At 42.9% G+C, this 12,982-nt stretch overlaps 1 pseudogene; it reads right to left on the bottom strand.

Moving 5' to 3' along the window:
* Positions 1-5,628: 5,628 nt before the first annotated feature.
* LOC129485353 (cell adhesion molecule-related/down-regulated by oncogenes-like) lies at positions 5,629-9,179 on the bottom strand (annotated as a pseudogene).
* Positions 9,180-12,982: the final 3,803 nt, after the last annotated feature.

Below are 12,982 nucleotides of genomic sequence, written 5' to 3'. Positions count from 1 at the left end.
GCACATCCTCTAATGTACTTTAATAATCTCTAGATTACTTAAAATACTTAATGCAATGTAAATGCTATGTAAGTAGTTGTTACACTGTATTATTTAGGGAATAATGACGAGCAAAAAAAGTCTGCACATGTTCAGTGAAAAGGTAATCATTCCATTTCTTTCCTGAAATTTTTTAATCCATGATGAGTTGAATCCATGGGTGCCGAACCCATTCATAGGGAGGTCCAACTGTATATCAAATATCATATTTCATGGTGTATTTTCTAGCATTTAATCTAATTGCTGGCAATATGGCACACAACAAACATATCAAAAGTTTCTGATATGTGTTTTTTGAATTTATTTAAAGCAATCTAGGAATGCCTACTTTAATGAGGATTGCTGAGAACAAAGTCTAAAAAAGGCCAACTCCATTTATAAAGAGTAACTCTGATCCAAAAGTTTAATGACAGATGGGTTACGTAATGGGTTATTTCAAGGATAGGAGTAATGCAAACATACAATTCTGTAGTCATTTATGTTTTAATAGCATTATACTGTTTTAACCATCCTCATCTTGTATATAATCTCATTGTATATTAGAATATTACTATTAGAGCAATAAAGAAGAATGATTAAATACGGTCAGCTTTTTGCTTTTGTTTTGTTTTGTTTTGTTTTTGACACAGGCTCTCACTCTGTCGCCCAGGTTGGAGTGTACTGGTGAGATCACGGCTCGCTGCAGCCTCGACCTCCCCAGATCAAGCAATCCTCCGACCTCAGCCTCCCAAATAGCTGGACTATAGGCTGAACTGTCATGCCTGAGTAATTTTGTTCTTGCTGTTGCTAGAGAGAGAGGGTCTCACCTGGTTGCCCAGGCTTCTCTCAAGCTCCTGGCTCAAGTCATCCTCCCACCTCAGCCTCTAACAGTGCTGGGACTATAGGCATAAGCCACGAGGCGAGGCCTAAATACAGCCAATTCAACTGAAATTTAAGTTATTTGTGTTACTCTCTCTTTCATTATAAGAATAATCTGTGTCTTAAAATGTGTTCTTGAACATGAATTACTTTATGATTGCCCCTTCATAAGAATAGTTCTTAATGTTTAAGAATAATTCACAAAAATATGAAAATTCCTTCATAAACAATGACTTGAATTAATAGAAGGAATACTAGATACAGGCAGTGGATAATCAAATTTTAAGTGAATTTTCTTATTCTGTCCTACAATTGTAAGAGAAAGTGATCCTCCCACCTCAGCCTCTCAAAGTACTGGGAATTATAGGCGTGAGCCACCATGCCTGGCATAAATATGGCCAATAATTTAAACTTCAGTTGAATTGGCTGTTCTTATAAGTTTATGAGAGAAATATGTTTCTCTTGTAGTTGTGAGGACTGGATGAGATAATGCACATACAACCTCCACTGATAGGGTAGAATCTCCACCCCGAACAGCAGGTCTAGCGTTGCTATGCCCAAGTTTCCCACTGGCTGTATCTTCCATCCCTCAAGGGATAAGACAAAACACCATCCCCCTACCTACTCCAGCACAGACTTGTAGAGCGTGTGTGAGTGCTAGAGAAGCCACTGTCAACTCCTTTGCAGTGATGCAGAGATTCATGTAGGAGGACTGACAGGCCGTAAAAACTGAGAGCTTTGCTCAATGCCTCTCATTAATGATTGATTTTGAATCAGTCATGAAAAGGTACATTCCCAAGGGCATCGTCAAAAACAATGGAGACCTCGGTTAGGAACATTAAAGAGGAGCTTGGAATCTTTAGCCTGCTTTGTACCAACGAACAAACTTCTGACAGCCAGCCAGAAGTTCACCAGAGAAAACCAGGCAAAGAGAAAGCCAAGAAAAAGTGTCTTTGGATCACTAATTTCTGGAGATCTGGAAGGCTGTGTATCTGTGCCAGCCTGCACCCACTCAAGAGCAATCAAGGTATAACGTGGACAAATTTGTAAGCACTCCCCAAGCTAACCACTGATTCATCAATAAAGAGCATTTAGCCCTACTGGCTGAAGAGCTAAAGCACAAATTCTGAGTGAACACTGGGTGAACAATAAATTCTTCTGTTCCAGGGAGTGATTCCTAGAAGCTAGACCTAAAAATAAAATCACAATCGTCTCCGGTGATCTGGAAGACTGACCACGCACTGTCGTAGCAGTAACCAGAGAGAGGATCTCTGAGCTGTTAGTCCGCTGAATGTGGGACATAATTGTCAACTTCCTGATCTGTGAAAGCAGTCTCCAAACCACACACACATTAAATGGTAAAGGATAAAAATCTAACTAACTAGGAAGGCTTAGCCACAACTTTTGAAATACAGATTTAGGTAGAAATAGAGGTAAATAGATACGAATATTGCTGAGTTTCACGTTTAGCTGAATTCATAGTAAATATTTATCATTGTGAATATGTTCATCTCAGAAGCCAAAAGCATACCTACTCTCAGATGAAGGTTGTATATATATATATATATACATTTATATGTGTGTGCATGTATATAATATATATATATTTCAAAGCAGTCATTCATATATATATATTTCAATTAGTAAGCTTATTTTCCAAGCACTATTTTTCATATATTTTATATATATATATATATATATATATATATATATATATATAGACCCAGCACTTTTAGAGTCTGAGGTGGGAGGATCACTTGAGCCAGGAGTTGGAGAGAAGCCTGGGCAACAAGGTGAGACCCTGTCTCTCCAACAATGGCAACAACAAAATTACTCAGCCATGTCAGCTCAGCCTGTATCCAGCTATTTGGGAGGCTGAGGTCGGAGGACTGCTTGATCTGGGGAGGTCGACACTGCAGTGAGGCGTGATCTTACCACTGCACTCCAACCTGGGCGACAGAGTGAGAACCTGTCTCAAAAACAAAACAAAACAAAACAAAAAGCTGACTGTATTTATCCATTCTTCCTTATTGCTCTAATAGCTGAATCCTAATATACAATGAGATTGTATACAAGGTGAGGATGGTTAAAAGAGTATAATGCTATTAAAATATAAATGACTATAGAATTGTATGTCTCCATTAACCTTGTCATTGGAATACGGATCCTGTCACCTTGGTAGTCAGCATAGTACCCAGTAGGTAGTTTTTAAATATTATATCATAATGATTTATTAATGTGGAGAAGATCAATCCAAAGACAGCTCCAATGTCCTTGTCACTCAGAGGCAGCAGTGGTCAGGAGTTCTGCTGACCAGGGCTTTAGGTGCCTGTTTAAAAGGAAGACATTCTGGAAAAAATTCAGGAAACTTCAGAAAATAAACAACAACAACGACAAACACCTTTCCTTCCAAAATAAGTATTTTCTGACACTCACACCTTCAGGCTGTTGCCCCTGTTGGAAGTGAGAGAATGACTAGTTTCTGGCAGTGTGACACCATGAGCATGCTCCTAGGCTAATGGAGCAGACGGAAGAGCTCCCTCCAAGAGAGGCTCCCTGCAGCCCTCCCCTTTTTTCTTCTGAAAATGTGGATCTTTCTTTTCAAGCCACGACTTCAAGTCTTATTTTGTTCCTACTCTTAGAAACAGTCAAAAATAGCCCCATACCGGCCATTTTAGGAATCAATGTAATTTTAAAGCAGAGGGATACTAAAGCATTATTTGTCTCTCTGGCCTGGGTTCCTTTTCCGCATACTGCAATCATTCAACTACATCTTACACTCTACCATGTCCACAACACTGCTTATGACTAGTGACTAGAAGACTGAACATCACTTGTGCCCACGTGCAGATAGAGAGAATGTTGTCTGGTCACATCACCACTTTAGTGGAAGGCACTCTTTTAAAATTCATCAGTCAGGTCTGCTATTATAAACAACTGTAGTTGACTTCAAAGTGTTCTCAGAAAGTCTGATAATACACTATTGAAAGACGGTTTTCCATCTGAAAACCTGACTGCTGGCAACTTTCAATTGGCCGCTGCATTTCCTCTGCGCTGAAGCAGCCAAGAGATGGAATCAGTTGCATGAGGAGTTCTTACTGCCACTACAGTTGTTAGAAAATTTGGAATGATCCCTCTGCCCTCCAGGTGATTGAAAGCTATGCAAAACAAGGTTGTTTCTTACTGAGAGCAAGGAAGCAACGGGTAAGAAAACTTTTCAGGCATAAATAATATAAAAGGGCACACATTTTAAGACACATTCACATGACATTATACTGCAAAAAAAAAAAAAATAAAGAATGATTTTCTCCGATTTGAATTAAGATCCTTCACACAGCTCACTCCCAGGCCTGTTTTGTGCAGTTGGTTACAGGCTTGAAGTCAGAAGATGACTGGTTGTTTGCACATCCTCCACTTTCCTGGGGACGCTGGAGGACCCCTGAGGGGCTGTCCAAAGGAATACCAGGCGGAGGCCATGTTGTCTTTTCAGCACCGTCCTCTGAGATAGGTGGCAAAATAAGAGGATACCAATGTAAATTGTTGCTGTCCGTTTCTGAATAGACACAGCTGTCTCCTCTGCTGAACTCTTCTGGATTTTCTGTGCGAACGCAGATGACATCGTTTCTATTATCCTGACAGCACTTTTTTCCTCCTCTGTAATAACACACTTTGTGGATGAACCAAAATCACCAAAAACTGCCACGGACACTGTTACAGGGCCACTCAAAATAATACCAACGCTATTTTTGGCAAGGGATTGGTAGAAACTCAAAAGAGAGGAGTTAAGAGAAAGAATTGTCAAAGTTCTCTGATGAATCTTTATATGTTCCATGTTTCTATCCTACTATTTTCCATTATGCAACCATGAGCTATGAGTGGTCACAGGTTTGGCAGAACAATGTAGTTCTACAGGTCCACCACGTTTCTGGACGGTAGAGAGTGGCTCAGAAGTAAAATCAGGTGCCAAGTCTGAACTCATGGAAGAGCAGAGAGTCATGACAGTAACATACAGCAATGTCCATATGGGCCCAAGATTCACATGCAGAGCGCCAGATTACAGAAGCAGGCAAGGCAGGCTTCCAGAGCAAAACCCAGGCCTTGATTCACTTTCCAAGGTACTACAATTCAGGGTAATCAGACGCATTCCTTAACCTTGGCTCCTTTCTGTTTACTAAAGACTTTGATCAGTCTTCATGCTGTCCACAGGGAGTCTCCAAAAGTCAGAGTAACAGTTGGCTTACATCTTCAGTGTTTCAAGTCTGCAAGGTGTATGTGATTGTGCTTCGGGGGGGAAAGCAGAGAAGCCACTTTCTGTACTTACAATGGAGTTCACTTCAGTGCTATAAACATCACCGCAGTCCCGCTTGTAATAAAGTCCAGACTAGCAATCTGCCTTTGGGTTGAGCTGTTCTCCTACAAGATAAGCTGTTAAGTCATGTCTTGATTTTAGATCTCTCGGCCGGGCGGGCTAAGCATCCAGAGTCACTGTGGGGCCACCGGCTGGGAAAGCCCCCCTCAGATCCTTCCCTCCGACGCCCGCGGCGGCTACTACGATGGCGGCTGCTATGGTGGCGGCTATGGCGGCAGCGGCTGTGATCCGAAGGGGTCCCTCCACACACCACGCAGGGCAGAGGAGGGCGCGGTGTCTTGCAGGCCAGGATGCAGGCGCTGGGTAGGTCAGGCGGGCGCTGGGTCCTGGTTCTTCTGGCACCTTGACACTGGAGCCCGGCATCAGGGCTCAGTGTAGGGGACCTGGGGCGCGCCCCCGCGGCAGCGCTCCTCCAGGCGGAGGGGAGTGGACATGTAACACGGCGGGTTCAGGGCTGCCCAGAGCATGCCCTGTGAGAGACAAGAGAGTCCGGTTGTAGAGTCCGCCTCCAGTAAGTAGTTTTTTAAGCCCATCCCTCTCCCTCCACTCACAAGTAGACCACAGAGTCTATTCTGCCCATACTGATGTCTCTGTGTGTTCTATGCTTAGCTCCCAATTATAAGTGAGAACATACAGCATTTAATTTTCTGATCCTGCATTAATTTGCTTAGGATTACAACCTCCAGTTCCATTCCCTTTGCTGTAAGAGAGTTGGTGTGCCCAGAGTAAAGTCCTCCATTTAAGCTCCCACTCACAATTACACTGACTCCATTGAGAACCTTATGGTGACGGTGGGAACAGCCACTGCTGAGACCGCCATGGCTCAGTTAGCCTCCATGAACACTTCCATTTATCTCATTTGCTCCTGAGAGAGTGGTGTATTATTACATCATCTGCCCATTAATATCTGATCCTTGATACAGGTATCCTGGAGGGTCATATTTCTGCATGATATTCTGCTGGCGATTCTTCCACAGGCACGTTTCAATGCAAACCATAAGAATGAGGCCCAAGATACCCAGCATACAGCCAAGGATCAGATATAACATGTCACTGCTTCTGTCAGGGCTGGTTGCTGGCCTCGCATTTCCTTCACTTCCTGAGGAATTCAGAGGGGTACTCAAGCCTTTCGGATACTCAGAAGCTCCAGGAGCACATTTCACTTTAGTCTCGCAGATCATCACATTGCTAAACTCACTTTCTTCTTCACTGGAGCACTGCATTTTAATGCCATAGGAAGTTTCTGACAGCAGATGGCCAATCATGTGCCACTTCTTTGAACCTTCTGTAACATCCCTCTTATAAACATTGTCATGGTCATTATCTGTGGGTCAGTAATAGACATAAAAGAATGGAAGTGTTATTGTTACTTCATGGAATGTATGTCCACTTTAGCACAATCTGAGTAATGCTGACAGCCTCTGTGTATACAATGTGAGGTCTGTTATTGCACAGTTGGAAAAAAGTCTGGGGAACCCGGTCACCTGATAAGGATGAGACGCCGATCTCTGAAAATTCTCTTCATAATGGTTGATAGCAACGACCCAAAATTTGTATGTTGAACCTTGTTCGATACTACAAACTTGCACAGACATTTTGGAGGGAAGGATATGTTCAGCTGCCACCAGCCAGTCACTGGTCCTCATCCATTTATATTTGACCTTGAAGGCAGTGATTGAAGAATTTCCAATTGCCCAAGTAAATCAAGTGACATAGACCAACCTCTCTGATGCAGTGGAGATAATCAGGTGATCTGGTACCTCTGGAGCGCCACTGTGCCTAGATGAATCTGTAAGCACCACTCCAAAATTGTTGTTTGCAGCTTCTGAAACAACAGGATACTTGGGGGTGCCTATGGGTTGAGCGGATGTCTGGGTGTTTTTGGATGATGCTGTTTTTTCTTTGCTGGTTCAGAAGGTAAGCATGGCAGGTGGGTTTTCACTTGCATCGCTTCTTGCTACCATCAAGAGTTCATAAAGACCAGATGGCTCCATTTCAGCTAAATGAAGCTCACTTTCACTTCCTGGGATTCAAACCCTGTGCCAACTTCCCATCACATCAACTTCATAGTCCAGATTTTGATACTTCACAAAACAGGCATTGATGGGCAGTCCACTTTCCTTGCCTGCCCTCCACACCAGGTTGTATGTGTCTGGTATGGGGGTCTGTAGGGTTTCAATTTGGTGGGGGCCTCAGGAACAGAGATACCACTAGCATTATTCTCTAACGCTTCTAGAAACTGCACTAGGTTGTACTTTCTCTGGAAATGAGCTGAATAATCCAGTTTCTGAACCATCTCTTATTTTTTTTCATTATTCTGAGTAGCAACAAAAAGTGCGACTATTTCTCCTTTTGTTTATTTCAAAAAGAACAACCATGAGAGGTGGTTCTGCCTGCATGGTACCATGTTCATCTGTAGCTTCACAGATGTATTTCTCCACATGCTCCTGCATCACAGCCTGAGTATGGAGAGAGCTCAAGCCAGCTTGGGACATGATGAAGTAGACAGGCTCTAGGTCCAAGATTTCATGTCTTGGTAAGTGTGACTTTTGAGATTTAGATCTAAGGACCTAAGAGAGATGGCTGGTTATCAATCCATAGCTGTCATACCAACAAATGACCCGACCTAACAGCCTGGTGGCGTTGAAGGACAGAGTAACAAAGTCTCCATCTACCACTTTTATGCTTGCTGGTGCCAAAATTATAACTTGCTTGAATCCATTGCCTTTTTCTATTTCAAGTCTTCCAGTAGACTGCATAAATCCAGTCTCATTATCTGCTAAACACTGATGTAGCCTAGTATCTTGCATAATAACCCCACTGAATTTCAGTCAATTTCCTGCAGTTCAATGTCTTGAGGAAGGATGATTAGGCTGTGCATTATGAAACCAGTTATGGTTGGCAGCTGGGTCCCTACAAACATCAGAGATAAAGTGTTCTGTGGAAAATAGAGACACTATCTGATCCTGTAGTCCCTTAGAGTAGGAGCGTGTTGAAGTACATGAACCATGTATGCCACATATTTTGCATCTCCAGAGTTTCCCACCATGCAGGAATCGTTTCCAGAGTCCACTGGGTCAATGCTATCTATGCCGAGATGAGAACACAACCTTCTCCAGTTGCTTCCTGGGGCAATATCCTGCCTGTTCTTTAGCCAACACACTTGAGGAGCCAGGACCCCACTAAACACACACTCCAAAGGTACAGGGCTATGTGAATGAACCTAATACCTGTGAACAAGCAGGAGAGGAATGCCAAAATCATCCGAAGAAAGGTGACTCACAAGGAGCTTTTGGCCAATGGGTTCAACTTTTAATTCATGTGTGGCCACATTATAAGCTGCACATTTCTATGATCCCTTGTCCTCTAAGGATACATTCAAAATCTAAAGATGTTCTTGTGGAGAGTTTAAGTAATTCTTTGTGGAATGCTTCAGCCTCTTCCCCTGGATTTTAGCGCACACCTCAGCTTTGGGGTTACTCTCTGGCACCCTGCAGCCAATGAAACCAGCATGTTTATTATTTTGCTGTAATAAAATGGTTTGTGGATGAGTCAAAATCACCAAGAACTGCTGTGGATGCTGCTCCAGGGCCACTTACAACAACATTGACCTATTGTTGAAAATGCATTGGTAGTAACCCAAAAGGGAGGAGCTAAGAGAAAAAAATTGTCAAAGTCCTCTGATGAATCTTAATATGTTCCATGTTTCTATTCTATTTTTTCCATTATGTGACCTTGAGATGGGAGTGGTCACAGGTTTAGCAGAACAAGAGAGTTCTACTGGTCCACTAAGTTTCTGGATGGCAGAGGGTAGCTCAGAAGTGAAATAAGGTGCCACGTCTGAACTCCCAAGAGAGCAGAGAATGGTAAGAGTAACAGACGGTGGTGTCCATAAAGGGCCAAGATCTGGATGCAGAGCGCCAGATTACAGAAGCAGGCAGGACAGGCTTCCAGAGCAAAACCCAAGCCTTGGTTCGTTTTCCAAAATACTGTAGTCCAGGGTAAGCAAACACATTCTTTAACCTTGACTCCTTCCTGCTTACTAAAGACTTTGATCAGGGACAGTCTTCATGCTGTCCACAGTGTGTCTCCCAAAATGAGAGTAACAGCTGGCTTACATCTTCAGTGATTCAAGTCTGCAAGGTGAATACACTTGTGCTTGGGAGGGAAAGCATAGAAGCCACTTACTGTTCTTAGCCTGGAACTCACATCAGTGCTAAAAGCACATCATAGCAGTTCTGCCTGCAATAAAGTCCAAACTATCAATCTGCCTTTGGGTTGAGCTTTTCTCTTACAAAATAAGCTGCTAAGTCATGCCTTGATTTCAGGTCTCTCCACGGGGTGGGCTAAGCATCTAGAGCTCCCGTGTGGCAGCCAGCTGGGAAAGCCACCCCTGTGTCATGCCCTCCGGTGTAAGGCAGCGGCTGTGGTGGTGGCTGTGATCTCAAGGGGCCCCTTCAGGCCCGGCACAGGGCAGAGGAAGGTGTGGTGCCTCCCACGCCAGGGCAGAAGCACTGATGGGGCGAGCGGGCCGCGAGGTCCCAGGTCTCCTTGCACTGAGTGACCTCAACAGGGAACCAGGGCTCAGGGGAGGGTAACTGGGTTGGGGGTGGGATGCGGAGTGACAGGACCCATCCCTGTGGCAGTGCTACTCTAAATGGAGGCCTGCCTACAGGTAACCAGGTGGTCACAAGGCCCAAAAGGAGCAGGAGAGGAGCAGGAGGAGGAGCGATCCCAGAGGGAGACAGGCAAGGCAGGCTGCAGAGACCGCCCCCAGTCGGTATTTTTTTAACCCATCCTTCTCCCGCCACCCTCAAGTAGTCCACAGAGTCTATTTTTCCCATATTGATGTCTATGTGTGTTCAATATTTAGCTCCCCCATGTAAGCGAGAACATACAGCATTTGGCTTTCTATCCTGCATGAATTTGCTTATGATTAAGGCCTCCAGCACCATCCACATTGTTGTAAAGGACACGATTTCATTCTTTTTACGGCTGTATAGTATTCCATGGTGTATATGTACCATATTTTATTTATACAGTCTACCATTGATGGACTCCTGGGTTGATTACGTCTGTGCTATTTTTAATAGTGCAGCCATGAACATAGGAGAGTATGTGTCTTTTTGGTAGAATGATGTATTTTCTTTTGAGTATATACTCAGTAATGAGCTAATTGTATCAAAAGGTAGCTCCGTGTTAAGTTCTTTGAGAAATCTCCAGACTGTTTTCCATAGTGGGTGCACTAACTTACATTTCTTGCTCTCTGTTTAGTTCACAAAATTTCTACTAGACTCAGCTCAGGGCTGCAGCCCTGACTGCAGCAGGTGCTGGGGCTTCCCTAAGTAGATACTGTGCACAGGTAAAGAGAGTGCTCACATCCCAGGGTTGTGAGAAGAGAAGCAGAGGAAGGAGTTAAGGAGAGGGCCACATTTGGATGCCCTGAGGAGGGATGACAGGCAGATGTAAGGAAGGTGGTACTGTGCTCATCACTGGTGACATCCTCCTAGTTCCAAAATCTCCTGGAAAGCAGGAAGCCTCACAATTCCCAAGCATGCTGCAGTTCTGGAGGGCACAGGGCTACGATTCTTCCCAGCGTGACTCTCTTTTCTCCCAATAAACATGGGACTCTGAAGCCAGGAGTCAGAATGAATTATCTTCCACCCACACAATGCTTAAACCTTCGATTTATGATTGAATTACACACGCACACACATGCGCAGGCACACACAGGCATCCGTCTCTGTAATAAAACGTCCTTAGCTAATGCTAGACAGATCTGTGATCTGTGATTATCTCTACCCTTTTGGGCAACCAGAATAGTGAATTGATTGACAAAATTGATTGACTCCTGGAAAGTAGTGTAAAAATGTAATATACATGTAATACACATGGTGTACTCCCCCTGTGACATTAGCAGCAACATTCCCCTAGAATATTACAAATAATATCAGCGGGGGTGTACACACATAATGTACATACCTTGTAAAATTAGGAGCAGCGTCTCCCTAAGATATTATGAATAATATCACAGAATGTGTACACACATGGCTTATAGCCTATGTGAAGTTGGGAGTTACATCCTTCTAGTATGTTAGGAATAATACTACAAAGGTGTTCACACATGGATAACAGCGTATGTAATATTAGGATTAACATGCCTGGAAAATATTACAAATAACATCACAGGGGGTGTTCACACATAATATACATGCCCTGTGACATTAGGAGTATATTTCCCTGACACATTACGAGTAATATTAGAGAGTGTACACCTTCTGTGACATTTAGAGTAATGTCCCCTGGATATTACGAATAATATCACAGGGTGTACATCCCCTGTGACCTGAGGAGTAAGACCTTTCTTGGATAATGCAAATAATATCACAAAATGTACAGCCCCTGTGGCATTAGGAGTAACATCCATCTAGGATATTATGAATAATATCACAGGAAGTATACCCCGTGTGACAGTAGGAGTAACCTTCCCCAAGGATATAACGAACAAATACAGAGGATGTACACGTACTGTGACATTAGCAGTAACATCCATTGGAGATATTATGAAAATTATCACATTGTGAACACTCCCTGTGATATTAGGAGTAATGTCCCCCTTCAATATTGGGAACAATATCACACGGTGTACATTCCTTATGATATTAGAGGTAACATTTCTTTAGGATATTATGAATAATATTACCAGATGTACAGCCGCTGTGATATTAGGAGTAACATTTCCATAAAATATTATGAATTATATTACTGTGTGTACACACGGGTGACATTAGGAGTAACAGCCCCCAAAACTATTAGGAATAACTTCACAGGGTGTACACCCTCTGTGACATTAGGAGTACCATCTTTCTAAAATATTACGAATAATATCGCAAAAGGTACACCCCCTGTGACGTTAGAGGTAACATCCACCTAGGATATTATGAATAATATCACAGGGTGTACACCCCCTGTGACATAAGAAGTAACATCACCCAAGGATATAAGAAATAATATCAGATTGTGTACACGCATGGTGACATCAGTAGTAACATCCTTTTAGGATGTTGCAAATATTATCGGAGTGTGAACACCTTCTGTGACATTAGGAGTAACATCACCCCACAATATTGGGAATAATACCACACGGTATACACCGCCTGTGACATTAGTGGTAACATTTCCTTAGGATATTACAAATAATATGACAGGGTGTACAGCCCCTGTGATATTAGGAGTAACATATCCAAAATACCTTACAAATAATATCACTGTTTGTACACCGCATGTGACATTAGGAGTAACATCCCCCGAAACTATTACGAATAGCTTCACAGATTGTACACCCTCTGTGATATTAGGAGTTAACCTCTTCCTAGAATGTGAAGGATAACATCACAGGATGTACACCCCCTTGACATGAGGAGTAACATCACTCTAGGATATGATGAATAATATAACAAAGTGCACACAATTTGTATGGTAGGAGTAACATCCCCCTAGGATACTAGGAATCACAGCACAGAAAGCACACCCCCGGTGACAATAGGAGTAACATCCCCTTAGGATATTACAAATAATATCACAAGGTTTACATGCATTGTGACATTAGTAAAAATATCCAGCTAGTATATTGTGAATAATATCACAGGGAGTACACATTTGTGACGTTAGGAGTAACATCCCCCTAGAATATTACGAATAATATCACAGGGTGTA

The sequence above is a fragment of the Symphalangus syndactylus genome, chromosome 6 (genome assembly GCF_028878055.3).
Source record: "Symphalangus syndactylus isolate Jambi chromosome 6, NHGRI_mSymSyn1-v2.1_pri, whole genome shotgun sequence".
Classification (NCBI taxonomy): Eukaryota; Metazoa; Chordata; class Mammalia; order Primates; family Hylobatidae; genus Symphalangus; species Symphalangus syndactylus.
Note: the sequence above shows the minus strand (reverse complement) of the source record. Positions and strands in the feature narration are given on the sequence as shown.